Here is a 15279-nt window from a genome sequence, read left to right on the forward strand (position 1 = left end):
GTTATTCAGGATCCTATAGGTGAGACATGTCCTTTTGGTTTTGCTGCCCATAAAGGAAATCACGTCCACATTTCCTCTATGACTAAAGTATTGCCAACTGTCTTCTTCTATTCAGAAATTGTACTCTGCCCAATTACAAATGGGAACCCAGTTCTACAACAGTATCTCCTACTTTCAGCATCACTGTACAGAGAACATCCATCACTAAGCTCTGCTGTGATATCGGTGCTCCCCTTAACTAGGCTTTCATTGTTGTCATTGTAAATGCAGTTTTAACTAGTTTCACCTAGGAACAAACACAGTAGATGATTTCTTGTGTCTTACATTTTAGTATATCTATTTCTCCAAGACTTTGTTCCCTTCCTCCATTCTCTGCCTCCACCCTCCTCTGCAAGCCTCATTTTGTTTAATGTGGGCCATTTCTAAGACTCTAAAGACTCTTTCTAAAGCATTAAATCTCAAGTCCAGGAGAGTGCTTGGATATTAAAAAAAAAATTATCCAGTTTTAAAGTACACACACACATATCTCATTCAGCATCCTTAAAATATTGACTCCCAGTTTGGTCATGTTGAGATTGACAATAGTTACTGGTCTTCTGCCAAGGAGAAAAGGTGGGGCAGATCCTAAGGATAGGAAGAATTGTCCTGCCAATAGAGTACATCAGTTTAGACTTCTTCATAATCTTAATCAAAGGGTTGCCATTATCCTCTAATGGGCATCTAAGCATTCAAGGATTTCCAGTCATCTACCCTTACATTTTCATCTCAAATCTCATGTCAGCCTCCTTTCCTCTCATGTTATTGACTCTGGCACAGGGCCTGCATTTAGGCTGAGAATGCAGACATCTCTGAATTTCTACCACTTTTACAATTATGCCGTATTCCTGATATCCAGCCGTCTTCACCCTCTAGCTGCAGGAGGTAATGGTCCCTTTAAAAACTTCCAAGGAGTCATTCTGACATTCATAAATTACCTTAATTGTTGATTAATGGATCTGAGACTATCACTTTCTCAGATTAATCATTGACACTTAGCAACTGCCATACAGTTCTACTGTTCTTATAATTGTTATCTCTCTCTCTGATATCTCTCAAAAACTTGAGACACTGCATTGCCAGTGCATCCTCTTTTTACTGTATCCTACTTTGGTCCATCATAGACGAGACCTTAGCAATAATACTTCTAGAGCATTCCAAGGACTGTCAATATTCCATTTGCAACCAGTGATGAGATCCTCATTGCCATCCAGAGTCACATTCTCAGGGGCTATTTCCTAGGATGACTCCTGGTATGCACTGTCTTAAGTTTCCTAGAAGCAGAATCTAAGATAGAGAATTTTTTTTTTTCATGTGGCTTATTGGTGAAAGGCTCTCAGGATGAGGGAAAAAAGTGATACAATAAAAGTTCTGGAGAAAATTTTTAAGTAATAATGTCATCTAAGCTATTGATTACTTTCAGTCTGGTCCCATGTGGAAGCTGGGATCAAAAAGTCAATGGAACCTTGTAACAAGTTACATCGAATCTTACTCCAATAAGTCACTGGCCAAGGTGTGCACTCAGAATGGGGGTGGAGTTGGGTGGGATAGAACTCCTGCTGAGGTGGGTGCTGTTTGGCTGAAAGCAAATTTCTGAAGAGGGCAGGTCTGCTAAGCACAAGCTTGAGAATAGCTGGGAGACAGACGCACCAGTTGGTTAAGGGGACCTGAAGGGTCACATTCAACATCAACTACCAAGTAAACATGACTGAGTCACTAAATTATAAGATCATTTTTGAAAAGGATGATATTCTTTCAATTATTTCAAGCCCTTGACACAGTTAACAATAGTGTGTCATACACAGAAGGTCAATTATATTTAAGGGGAAAGAACAAAGAAAAGGGTAGATTTCCTAAGCCATGGAGTGTAGAATAAAGTTGAGTTGAGTTTAACAGAGTGGAAAACTATGACGACTTTTAGAGATTATGCATAATAGCAGCTACATGTTTACTCTAAAGATCTTTTGGTGAGTTACCAATTTCCCCTAAAAAATAAATGTATGTCATGATACATAAGAGATATATACTCTCAAGCTGAAACTGCATATTTTATATTGGATAGTTATTGAAATGACTCTTTTATGGAAACCAACTAAAATGAAAAATATTTGTTAATGTTCATTTGCCTTATGGAATTTAAATGATGAAATAGAAGAGCAACAGGAACAATCCTAAACACAGAGATAGTCTTGGATCAGTTACTTAGGTCTAAAGTCCAAAAAGCCTCAAATTTGTCATCATCTCCAATACTGTGTACACAGCTTTCAGCTACACAGAAGGAAGCAACAATTAAAAAAACGTTGGTGGTAGTAACCTCAAACACCAACTACACTGCAGCAGGGCTGCTACTTGATTTGTTGTGGATGAAAGAGAAATGACACTCTTGAACTCAATTCACTTTAATCAAATCAATAATCTGTAGAATTACTCAATGAGATATCCTACTACCAACCTACAAATTATTCAATTGGATACAATATTTTACCACACATACGTTTCACGGAAAACACATTTCTTAAGGTAGATTCTTGGGAAAACATATTTTCTGAGATTTTAGATTATCTGAAATGTAGTCTGATATTTCATAAGTTTTATAAATACTATTTATTTATTTATTTATTTCTCAGCAACAGGTCTACTGAATAAGGGATTTAAGCATTATTTAGTTACTGACCTTTTAGAAGGGAAATCATATCTAGAAAATACATGGGGAAGGAGTTAAGAGAAAGTGAAATTTGTGTGGTAGCTGTGCCAGAGGGTTTTTGGGTTTTTTTCTTTCTTTCTTTTTTTATTATTTCCACGGTAGTTCTACATACGGGTGATGGACTTGAACAGAAGCATCTGATCAGGGCAAGCTCAATGATAAATCAAAAGAAGGCTGAGAGGGCTTCCCTGGTGGCACAGTGGTTGAGAGTCCACCTGCCAATGCAGGAGACACGGGTTCGTGCCCCAGTCTGGGAAGATCCCGCATGCCATGGACCAGCTAGGCCCATGAGTCATGGCCACTGAGCCTGCACATCCAGAGCCTGTGCTCCGCAACAGGAGAGACCACAACAGTGAGAGGCCTACGTACCGCAAAAAAAAAAAAAAGGCTGAGAGAGAGAAATAACAGTTAATATAATCAAGTTCAAATATGTATCTGTTGTAATAAAAAAAGATAATAAAAGTGTCAAAAGGAAAAGCAGTAAATATAGTGTCCACTCTATCAAAGCATATAAAAGTCCTGAATTCCCAGTAAGTAACAAATGTAATCACATAGTAACATATTCCATATACTGTGAAGAATGATACTGGTACAAGAATTATAGCAAAAATAAAATCATCTTTAACCTAGGCTATTTAAAAATACCACATTATCATTTCCTGCTACTTTGCACTAAGAACAGGAGAGCACCATAATTTTTCCTTTTTTTTTTTTTGTCAGTGTGGACACCAGAGATGGGCATGAAATGCTAAGGCTGCTGCTGCAGCCAAGAAACCTGTGTGCAAGCACAAGTCACTATCCACACCACCCCTCCCGGGAGGCTGTGCAGCCCATCACTGCCAGGGTACCGTGATCCAGGGACAACTTCCCCTGGAGAACACACAGCATGCCTCAGGCTGTTGCAAAATCATATTGGTCTCTGCTGCCGCAGGCTTGCCCTGCATTCCATACCCCATCCCCCCGGCCTGAGTGAGCCAGAGCTCCCTAATCAGCTGCTCCTTTAACCACTTCCTGTCTGGGAAGGGAAGAGATGTGCTCAGGTGACCTACACACAGAGGTGGGGCCAAATCCAAAGCTGAACCCCAGGAGCTGTGCGAACAAAGAAGAGTAAAGGAAATTTCTCCCAGCAGCTTCAGGAGCAGAGGATTAAATCTCCACAATTAATTTGATGTACCCTGCATCTGTGGAATAATTGAATAGGCAATGAATCATCCCAAAATTGAGGAGGTGGACTTTGGGAGCAACTGTAGAATTGAGGTTTGTTTTCTGCATCTAATTTGCTTCTGGTTTTATGTTTATCTTAGTATTTAGTGCTTATTATCATTGGTAGATTTGTTTATTGATTTTGGTTGTTCTCTCCATTTTAAAAAAATATATATATATATATTTTCTCTTTTTCTAAGTGTGTATGTGTATGCTTCTTTGTGTGATTTTGTCTGTACAGATTTACTTTTACCATTTGTCCTTGGATTCTGTCTGTCCTTTTTTTCTTTTCTTAGTATAGTTTTTGGCACCTGTTATCATTGGTGGATTTGTGTTTTGGTTTGGTTGCTCTATTCTTTCTTTCTTTTATTATTTTTTTATACTTTTATTTTTAATAATATATTTATTTTTTTAATAACTTTATTGTTTTTATTTTTTCTTTCTTTTTTTTCTCCCTTTTCTTCTGAGGCATGTGGCTGAAAATGTCTTGGTGCTCTGGCCAGGTGTCAGCCCTGAACCTCTGAGGTGGGAGAGCCGAGTTCAGGATATTGGTCCACCAGAGACCTCCTGGCTCCACACATTATCAAATGGCAAAAGCTCTCCCAGAGATCGCTATCTCAATGCAGAGACCTAGCTCCACTCAACGGCCAGCAAGTTACAGTGCTGGACACCCTACGACAAACAAATAGCAAGACAGGAACACAACCCCACCCATTAGCAGAGAGGATGCCTAAAATCATAAGGTCACAGACACCCCAAAACACACCACTGGAAGCAGTCCTGCCCACCAGAAAGACAAGATCTAGCCTCATCCACCAGAACCCAGGCACCAGTAGCCTCCACCTGGAAGCCTACACAAGCCACTGAACCAATCTTAGCCACTGGGGGCAGACACCAAAAACAACAGGAACCACGAATGTACAGCGTGCAAAAAGGAGACCCCAAACACAGTAAGATAAGCAAAATGAGAAGAGAGAGAAACAACAGCAGATGAATGAGCAAGGTAAAACCCCATGAGACCAAACAAATGAAGAGGAAATAGACAGTCTACCTGAAAAAGAATTCAGAGTAATGATAGTAAAGATATCCAAAATCTTGGAAATAGAATGGAGAAAATACAAGAAGCATTTGACAAGGACCTAGAACTAAAGAGCAAATGAACAATGATGAACAACACAAGAAATGAAATTAAAAATTCTCTAGAAGGAATCAATAGAAGAATAACTGAGGCAGAAGAACAATAAAACCTGGAAGATAAAATAGTGGAAATAACTATCGCAGAGCAGAATAAAGAAAAAAGAATGAAAAGAATGGAGGACAGTCTCAGAGATATCTGGGACAACATTAGATGCACCAACATTTGAATTATAGGGGTGTCAGAAGAAGAAGAGAAAAACAAAGAGACTGAGAAAATATTTGAAGAATTATAGTTGAAAACTTCCCTAATATGAGAAAGGAAATAGTTAAGTCCAGGAAGCACAGAGAGTCCCATACAGGATAAATCCAAGGAGAAACACGTCTAGACACATATTAATCAAACTATCAAAAATTAAATCCAAAAAAAAATTAAAAGCAGCATGGAAAAAGTAACAAATAACATACAAAGGAACCCCCATAAGGTTAACATCTGATCCTTCAGCAGAAACTCTGCAAGCTAGAAGGGAGCAGCAGGACATATTTAAAGTGATGAAAGGGAAAAACTTACAACCAAGATTACTCTACCCAGCAAGCATCTCACTCAGATTCAGTGAAGAAATTAAAACCTTTACAGACAAGCAAAAGCTAAGAGAATTCAGCACCACCAAACCAGCTTTACAACAAATGTTAAAGGAACTTCTCGAGGCAGGAAACACAAGAGAAGGAAAAGACCTACAATAACAAATCTAAAGCAATTAAGAAAATGGTAATAGGAACATGCATATCCATAACTAACTTAAATGTAAATGGATTAATGCTCCAACCAAGTGTCAGAGACTGGCTGAATGGATACAAAAACAAGACCCATATATACGCTGTCTACAAGAGACCTACTTCAGACCTAGGGACACATACAGACTGAAAGTGAGGAGACGGAAAAAGATATTCCATGCAAATGGATATCAAGAGAAAGCTGGAGTAGCAATTCTCATATGAGACAAAATAGACTTTAAAATAAAGACTATTACAAAACACAAAGAAGGACACTATATAATGATAAGGGATCAATCTAAGAAGAAGATATAACAATTGTAAATATTTATGCACCCAACACAGGAGCACTGCAATACATAAGGCAAATGGTAACAGCCATAAAAGGGGAAATCAACAGTAACACAAAAATAATAGGGGACTTTAACACCCCACTTTCACCAATGGACAGATCATCCAAAGTGAAAATAAATAAGGAAACACAGACTTTAAATAACACATTCAACAAGATGGAATTAATTGATATTTATAGGACATTCCATCCAAAAGCAACAGAATACACTTTCTTTTTAAGTGTTCATGGAACATTCTCCAGGATAGATCATATCTTGGGTCACAAATCAAGCCTTAGTAATTTTAAGAAAACTGAAATCATATCAATTTTCTGACCACAACACTATGAGCCTAGACATCAATTAAAGAAACAAAAACTGTAAAAACTACAAACACATGGAGGCTAAACAATACACTACTAAATAACCAAGAGATCACTGAAGAAATCAAAGAGGAAATTAAAAAATACCTAGAAATAAATGACAATGAAAACACGGTGACTCAAAATCTATGGGATGCAACAAAAGCAATTCTAAGAGGGAAGTTTATAGCAAAACAATCCTACCTCAAGCAACAAGAAACATCTCAAATAAACAACCTAACCTTACACCTAAAGCAATTAGAGAAAGAAGAACAAAAAAAACCCTCAAGGTTAGCAAAAGGAAACAGACCATAAAAAATCAGATCAGAAATACATGAAAAAGAAATGACGGAAACAATAGCAAAGATCAAAACAACCTAAAACCTGGTTCTTTGAGAAGATAAACAAAATTGACAAACCATTAGCCAGACTCATCAAGAAAAAAAGGGAAAAGACTGAAATCAATAGAATTAGAAATAAAAAGAAGTAACAACTGACACTGCCAAAAACAAAGGATCATGAGAGATTACTACAATCAACTATATGTCAATAAAATGGACAACCTGGAAGAAATGGACACATTCTTAGAAAAGCACAACCTTCTGAGACTGAACCAGGAAGAAATAGAAAATATAAACAGACCAATCACAAGCACTGAAATTGAAACTGTGATTAAAAATCTTCCAACAAACAAAAGCCCAGGAGCATATGGCTTCACAGGCAAATTCTATCAAACATTTAGAGAAGAGCTAATACCTACCCTTCTCAAACTCTTCCAAAATAGAGCAGAGGGAAGAACACTCCCAAACTCATTCTACGAAGCCACCATCACCCTGATGCCAAAACCAGACAAAGATGTCACAAAAAAAAGAAAACTACAGGTCAATATCACTGATGAATACAGATGCAAAACTCCTCACCAAAATACTAGCAAACAGAATCCAACAGCACATTAAAAGGATCATACACCATGATCAAGTGGGATTTATCCCAGGAATGCAAGGATTCTTCAATATATGCAAATCTATTGATGTGGTAAACTATATTATCAAATCGAAGGAGACAAACCATGTGATCATCTCAATAGATGTAGAAAAAGCTTTCGACAAAATTCTACACCCATTTATGATCAAAACCCTCCAGAAAGTAGGCATAGAGGGAACTTACCTCAACATAATAAAGTCCATATATATGACAAACCCACAGCCAACATCGTCCTCAATGGTGAAAAACTGAAACCCTTTCCACTAAGATCAGGAACAAGACAAGGTTGCCCATTCTCACCATTATTATTCAACATAGTTTTGGAAGTCTTAGCCACAGCAATCTGAGAAGAAAAAAATAAAAGGAGTCCATATCAGAAAAGAAGAAGTAAAGTGGTCACTGTTTGCAATATATAAAAAAATTAAATTAAAAAAATGTAAATAAAATGCAGTTATATAGTGAAATGTATTTTAAATTAATGTTCCAGGCAAGATTTTTTAATCTTTCAAAGCTAAAAATGAATAAAGCATAAGTTCCAATTTAAAAAATAAACAAAAAATAATAAAATAAAATGGCAATTTTTATCAGAAGAAGAAGAAATCATACTAGGTGAAATAGAACTTACTTTAAATGTAAAGGGGTTTTATTTATTTTTGACTAAAATACTATAATTGTGTAATAGTTCTTAATAGCTTTTTGGAACTTTTAATTATATAGAGCACTTTGATACAATTGCATGTTTAATTGCATATAAGAAAGAAGTGGTGGTATACAGAAGGAAAATCTGCTTCCAAACACTAATATATTCACATGCCAAATAATAATGCTGCTTTATCATTTCTTTCCTACAGGACAGACCCCTTTAAGCCGATATTTAAAATGCATGAATTTATATAAGCAGAGCTGCAGGTGCAGTCATGTTTGTTGGAGTTAAAATTTCTCTGCACTTTTCCATAACTAACTAGTAGTAATTTAATTCAATTGGGAAATTTATTCCTCATTTTTAACTAACACCAATTAAGATAATTATATTGTACAGATAAATTCACTTTTTTGTTATGATATGATGAATCATCCATTTCATCTTCATTTCTATTCCTGCAGTGTTTGAGTTGTGTCACTTTGTACCATACAGATGTTTCTTCTTAGTTTCAGTTCAGTGGTAAGTGAAGTGATTTTAACAGTCCATCGAACATTGCGCTACTGTCTCACAGACAAACTGCTATACAGCAAATTCATGAATTGCAGTTCTGAACCTTTAATATTTACAAATCATCAAAGCTCCCCAAATAGTGTGGGAAGTTTTTTAAGACTTCTCTTCGTAACATTTTGTGAAGCACAGAAATGTAATTCATTTTCATTCTATTTAGTTATGATTATGATATATGCTATTAGTTTCTGTTATTATTATTGAATTAAATGTTGGTATTACTTAAAATTCACTAAATAAGGTAATTTTAAAAGGTTAAGGTATCACTGTCTTGAATGGTATCAGTTAAGTAAAATATACCATGAATGAAATTCAAAAGCATCTTACAAACATCATCTAAAATAACCACAGTTTTACAAAGCACATATCAGTTATTTCCTATATATGACAAAAAATTTCAGATAGTAAATAAACCTGTAAAATTAGAAGTTGTTTGTAGAGCTACTTCCGCAAATTTTTCTAAACATTAAAGGATAAAGCTCACACACTTTATAATGCAATTACACTGCTTAGAAACTTTTAAAAATATATTTTCCAATACATGCATTATAATCTAAATCTACTGTAAATAATTCCTCTACCATACTAATCATTCTGGGAGTCTTGCAGCAGTGTTTAAATCTAGTTCAATATGGTTCTTTTTTTGTTTGTTTGTTTTTGGTTTTGGGGTTTTTTTGTGGTAAGCGGGCCTCTCGCTGTTGTAGCACTCCAGACACGCAGGCTCAGTGGCCATGGCTCACATGCCTAGCCACTCCGTGGCATGTAGGATATTCCCGGACAGGGGCACGAACCTGTGTCCCCTGCATCGGCAGGCAGACTCTCAACCACTGTGCCACCAGGGAAGCCCTATATGGTTCTCATTGACTTGACTTTTTTTCCATATTAATTGTTCACTATGTGGCAATTTAAAGATATTGTAATACTAATATTATTCCAATCTGATTAAAGATGAGAATAATTATTTAACCATTAAGTAATAGTTAATAACTATTTACAAAGCATCAAATAGAAAACCAAACACCATGAGGTCTAAGTCACATAAAAATCTCAGATTCTCAATATTCTCAGCTTGGTCTTATGGAAATATCATTTTAATAGCTGAGAAGTCCTAAATCTACAATAAACTAGCTATAAAGCAAATGAGCAAGAAATTTCAAACTTAGGATTTCTGCATCCTGATTTTTAAAATAAAGTGGTTAGGTTAAATGAAACTCAAAATCTCCTCCATATAAAAATATCCTCAAATTTTTTCTTTGTGAACACAAAGAAACTTGATCTGTCTCTTCTTGCTAGAGAGTGATTATATATTATTTCTGTTAGGTTCTTAAATGATAGTAGTTTTACAATATGTTTCTGGATTTATGTATTTTTATATAATTTTAGCCTATTATAAGAACTGAAGCCTGGCTCTCTCAGACACCTTAACCAGACAGCAGCACTATTAGAAGCCCTCTTTTAGAAGAGAGAGGGATGCCTACTGTCCCCATTCTTCTGACAGGGTGATCACAGTGAGGACATTCAGGTGTTTATTCCATGTTTTGTGAGCAGCTCGTATTTTCTAGAGGTTACCACAGGGCACTGAGTAGAGTTTGCTAAACTATACAGTAGGGTCATTCTTAGATTTGGTTAGCATAAAATACATTGATTTAAACCTATCTTTCTTGAAAAATTTCCTGAGAAGATGGCAGAGTAGAAGGACGTGCTCTCACTCCTTCTTGTGAGGGAGCCAGAATCATAACTAATTGCTGAACAATCATCCACAGGAAGACACTGGAACTCACCATAAAAGATACTCCACATCCATCCAAAGAAAAAGGAGAAGGCACAGTGAGATGGTAGGGGGGGTGCAATCACAATAAAATCAAATCCCATAACCACTGGGTGGGTGATTCACAAACTGAAGAACAATTATAACAAAGAAGTCCACCTAGTAGAGTGAAAGTTCTGAGCCCCAAGTCAGGCTTCCAGCCTAGGGGTCCAGCAACGGAAGGAGGAATTCCCAGAGAGTCAGACTTTGAAGGCCAGCAGGATTTGACTGCAGGACCTCAACAGGACTGGGGGAAACAGAGACTCCATTCTTGGAGGGCACACACAAAGTAGTGTGTGCATCAGGACCCAAGGGGAAGGAGCCGTGACCTGATAGGAGACTGAACCAGGCCTACCAGCTAGTGTTGGAGAGCCTCCTGCAGAGGCAGACAGTGTCTGTGGCTCACTGAGGGGTCAAGGACACTGGCAGCAGAAGTTCTGGGAAGTACTCCTTGGAGTGACTCCTCCCAGAGTCCACCATTAGCCCCACCAAAGAGGCTGTAGGCTCCAGTGCTGGGTCACCTCAGGCCAAACAACCAACAGGGAGGGAACTCAGCCCCACCCATCAGCAGACAAGTGGATTAAAGTTTTACTGAGCTCTGCCCAGCAGAGCAACACCCAGCTCTACCGCCACCAGTCCCTCCCATCAGGAAGCTTTCACAAGCCTCTTAGGTAGCCTCATCCATCAAAGGGCAGATAGCAGAAGCAAGAACTACAATCCTGCAGCCTGTGGAATGTAAACCACATTCACAGAAAGATAGATAAAATGAAAAGGCAAAGGACTATGTACCAGATGAAGGAACAAGATAAAACCCCAGAAAAACAACTAAATGAAGTGGAGATAGGCAACCTTCCAGAATAAGAACTCAGAATAATGATAGTGAAGATGGCCCAGGACCTTGGAAAAAGAATGGAGGCAAAGATCTAGAAGATGCAAGCAACGTTTAACAAAGACCTACAAGAATTAAAGAACAACACCTACAAGAATTAAAGAACACCTGGAAGAATTAAAGAACAAACAAACAGAGATGAACAATATAATAACTGAAATGAAAAATACACTAGAAGGAATCAATAGCAGAATAACTGAGGCAGAAGAACAGATAAGTGAGATGGAAGACAGAATGGTGGAATTCACTTCTGTGGAACAGAATAAAGAAGAAAGAATGAAAAGAAATGAAGACAGCCTAAGAGACCTCTGGGACAACAGATAATGCAACAACATTCACATTATAGTAGTCCCAGAGGAGAAGAGAGAGAGAAAGGACCTGAGAAAATATTTGAAGAGACTGTAGTTGAAAACTTCCCTAACATGGGAAAGGAAATAGCCACCCAATTCCAGGAAGCACAGAGAGTCCCAGGCAGGATAAACCCAAGGATAAACATGCCTAGACACATAGTAATAAAATGGACAAAAATTAAAGACAAAGAAAAATTATTAAAAGCAACAAGGGGAAAATGACAAATAACATACAAGGGAACTCCCATAAGGTTAACAACTAATTCCTAAGCAGAAGATCTACAAGCCAGAAGGGAGTGGCATTATATATTTAAAGTGATGAAAGAGAAGAACCTACAACCAAGATTACTCTACCTGGCAAGGAACTCATTCAGATTTGATGGAGAAATCAAAAGCTTTACAGACAAGCAAAAGTTAAGAGAATTCAGCACCACCAAACCAGTTCTACAACAAATGTTAAAGGAACTTCTCTAAGTGGGAAACACAAGAGAAGAAAAGGACCTACAAAAACAAACCCAAAACAATTAAGAAAATGGAAATAGGAACATACATATTGATAATTACCTTAAATGTGAATGAATTAAATGTTCCAACCAAAAGACACAGGCTTGCTGAATGGATACAAAAACAAGATCCATATATATGCCATCTACAAGAGACCTACTTCAGACCTAGGGACACATACAGACTGAAAGTGAGGGGATGGAAAAAGATATTCCATGCAAATGGAAATCAAAAGAAAGCTGAAGTAGCAATACCCATATCAGATAAAATAGACTTTAAAATAAAGAATGTTACAAGAGACAAGGAAGGACACTACATAATGATCAAGGGATCAATCCAAGAAGAAGATATAACAATTATAAATATATATGCACCCAACATAGGAGCACCCCAATACACAAGGCAAACACTAACAGCTATAAAAGAGGAAAATGAAAGTAACACAATAATAGTGGGGGACTTTAAAACTTCTCATACCAATGGACAGATCATCCAGACAGAAACTTACTAAGGAGACACAAGCTTTAAATGACACAATAGAACAGACAGGTTTAATTGATATTTATAGGACATTCCATCCGAAAACAGCAGATTACACTTTCTTCTCAAATGCACACAGAACATTCTCCAGGATAGATCACATCTTGGGTCACAAATCAAGCCTCAGTAAACTTAAGAAAACTGAAATCATATCAAGCTTCTTTTCTGATCACAACCTATGAGATTAGAAATAAACTACAGGGAAAAAAATGTAAAAAACACAGACACATGGAGGCTAAACAATACATTACTAAATAACCAAGAGATCACTGAAGAAATCAAAGAGGAAGTTCAAAAATACCTTGAGATAAATGACAACAAAAACACGACAATCCAAAACCTATGGGATGCTGCAAACGCAGTTCTAAGAGGGTAGTTTACAGCAATACAATCCTACCTCAAGAAACAAGAAAAATCTCAAATAAACAATATAATCTTACACCAAAAGGAACTGGAGAAAGAAGAACAAACAAAACCCAAAGTTAGTAGAAGAAAAGAAATAATAAAGATCAGAGCAGAAATAAATGAAATAGAAACAAAGAAAACAATAAATAAATCAATCAACAATAAATCAATAAAACTAAAAGCTGGTTCTTTGAGAAGATAAGCAAAATTGATAAACCGTTAGCCAGACACATCAAGAAAAAGAGGGAGAGGGCTCAAATCAATAAAATTAGAAACAAAAAAGGAGAAGTTACAAAGGACACCACAGAAATACAAATTATCCTAAGAGACTACTACAAGCAACTCTATGCCAATAAAATGGACAACCTGGAAGAAATGGACAAATTCTTAGAAAGGTATAACCTTCCAAGACTGAACCAGGAAGAAATAGAAAATTTGAGCAGACCAATCACAAGTAATGAAATTGAAATGGTGATTAAAAATCTTCCAACAAACAAAAGTCCAGGACCAGATGGCTCCACAGGCGAATTTCATCAAACATTTAGAGAAGAGCTAACACCCATCTTTCTCAAACTCTTCCAAAAAATTGCAGAGGAAGGAATACTCCCAAACTCATTCTGTGAGGCCACCATCACCCTGATGCCAAAACCAGATGGACACTACAAAAAAAGAAAATTACAGGCCAATGTCACTGATGAACATAGATGCAAAAATCCTCAACAAAATACTAGCAAACAGAGGACAACACATTAAAAGTATCATACACCATGATCAAGTGGGGTTTATTCCAGGGATGCAAGGATTCTTCAATATACACAAATCAATGTGATACACCATATTAACAAATTGAAGGAGAAAAACCATATGATCATCTCAATGGATGCAGAAAAAGTTTTTGACAAAATTCAACACCCTATTATGATAAAAACTCTCCAGAAAGTGCGCATAGTGCAAACCTACCTCAACATAATAAAGGCCATATACAACAAACCCACAGTAAACATCATTCTCAATGGTGAAAACCTGAAAGCATTTCGTCTAAGATCAGGAACAAGACAAGGATGTCCACTCTCGCTACTATTATTCAACGTGGTTTTGGAAGTTTTAGCTACGGCAATCAGAGAAGAAAAGAAATAAAAGGACTTCAAAATAGAAAAGAAGAATTAAGCTGTCATTGTTTGCAGATGACATGATACTATTCACAGAGAATCCTAAAGATGCCACAAGAAAACTACTAGAGCTAATCACTGTATTTGGTAAAGTTGCAGGATATAAAATTAATGCACAGAAATCTCTTGCATTCCTATACACTAACAATGAAAGATCAGAAAAAGAAATTAAGGAAACAATCCCATCTACCATTGCAACAAAAAGAATAAAATACCCAGGAATAAACCCACCTAAGAAGGTAAAAGACCTGTACTCAGAAAACTATAAGACACTATGAAAGAAATCAAAGATGACACAAACAGATGGAGAGATATACCATGTTCTTGGACTGGAAGAATCAACATTGTGAAAATGACTATACTACCCAAGGCAATCTACAGATTCAGTGCAATCCCTATCAAATTACCAATGGCATTTTTTACAGAACTAGAACAAAAAGTCTTAAAATTTGTATGGAGACACAAAAGACCCCGAATAGCCAAAGAAATCTTGAGGGAAAAAAACAGAGGTGGAGGATATTGCACCCTTCATTGTTTTCCCGTCACTAGAAACTGATTCCCTTGGTCTGAGGCCGTGTTATGCATGATTCTATGATTTCAAGTCCTCAGAGAATTGTCGGCAAAGGCATTGTGAACAACCTAGGCAAATTAATTTCCAGAATGTGTGATAATAGTAAATACAAATTGTTGCTACTCATCCCCCTGTCAAGAAAGAAAGAGTAAAATGTAATAAACTTGCCAGCGTGTGACTGCTTGATTCTCTTGAAAGGTAGTAATGTATTGAGGGTAGGGGTTCAGGGAAATGACCTCAAGATTGGTCTGAGGATCACTGCTTTCAAAGCAAAAGAACATGGGCTGGACTGATATGTATCACCT

This window comes from Monodon monoceros, unplaced genomic scaffold (assembly GCF_005190385.1).
Source record: "Monodon monoceros isolate NGI ecotype Baffin Bay Population unplaced genomic scaffold, NGI_Narwhal_1 Super_Scaffold_11, whole genome shotgun sequence".
In the NCBI taxonomy this organism is placed as follows: domain Eukaryota; kingdom Metazoa; phylum Chordata; class Mammalia; order Artiodactyla; family Monodontidae; genus Monodon; species Monodon monoceros.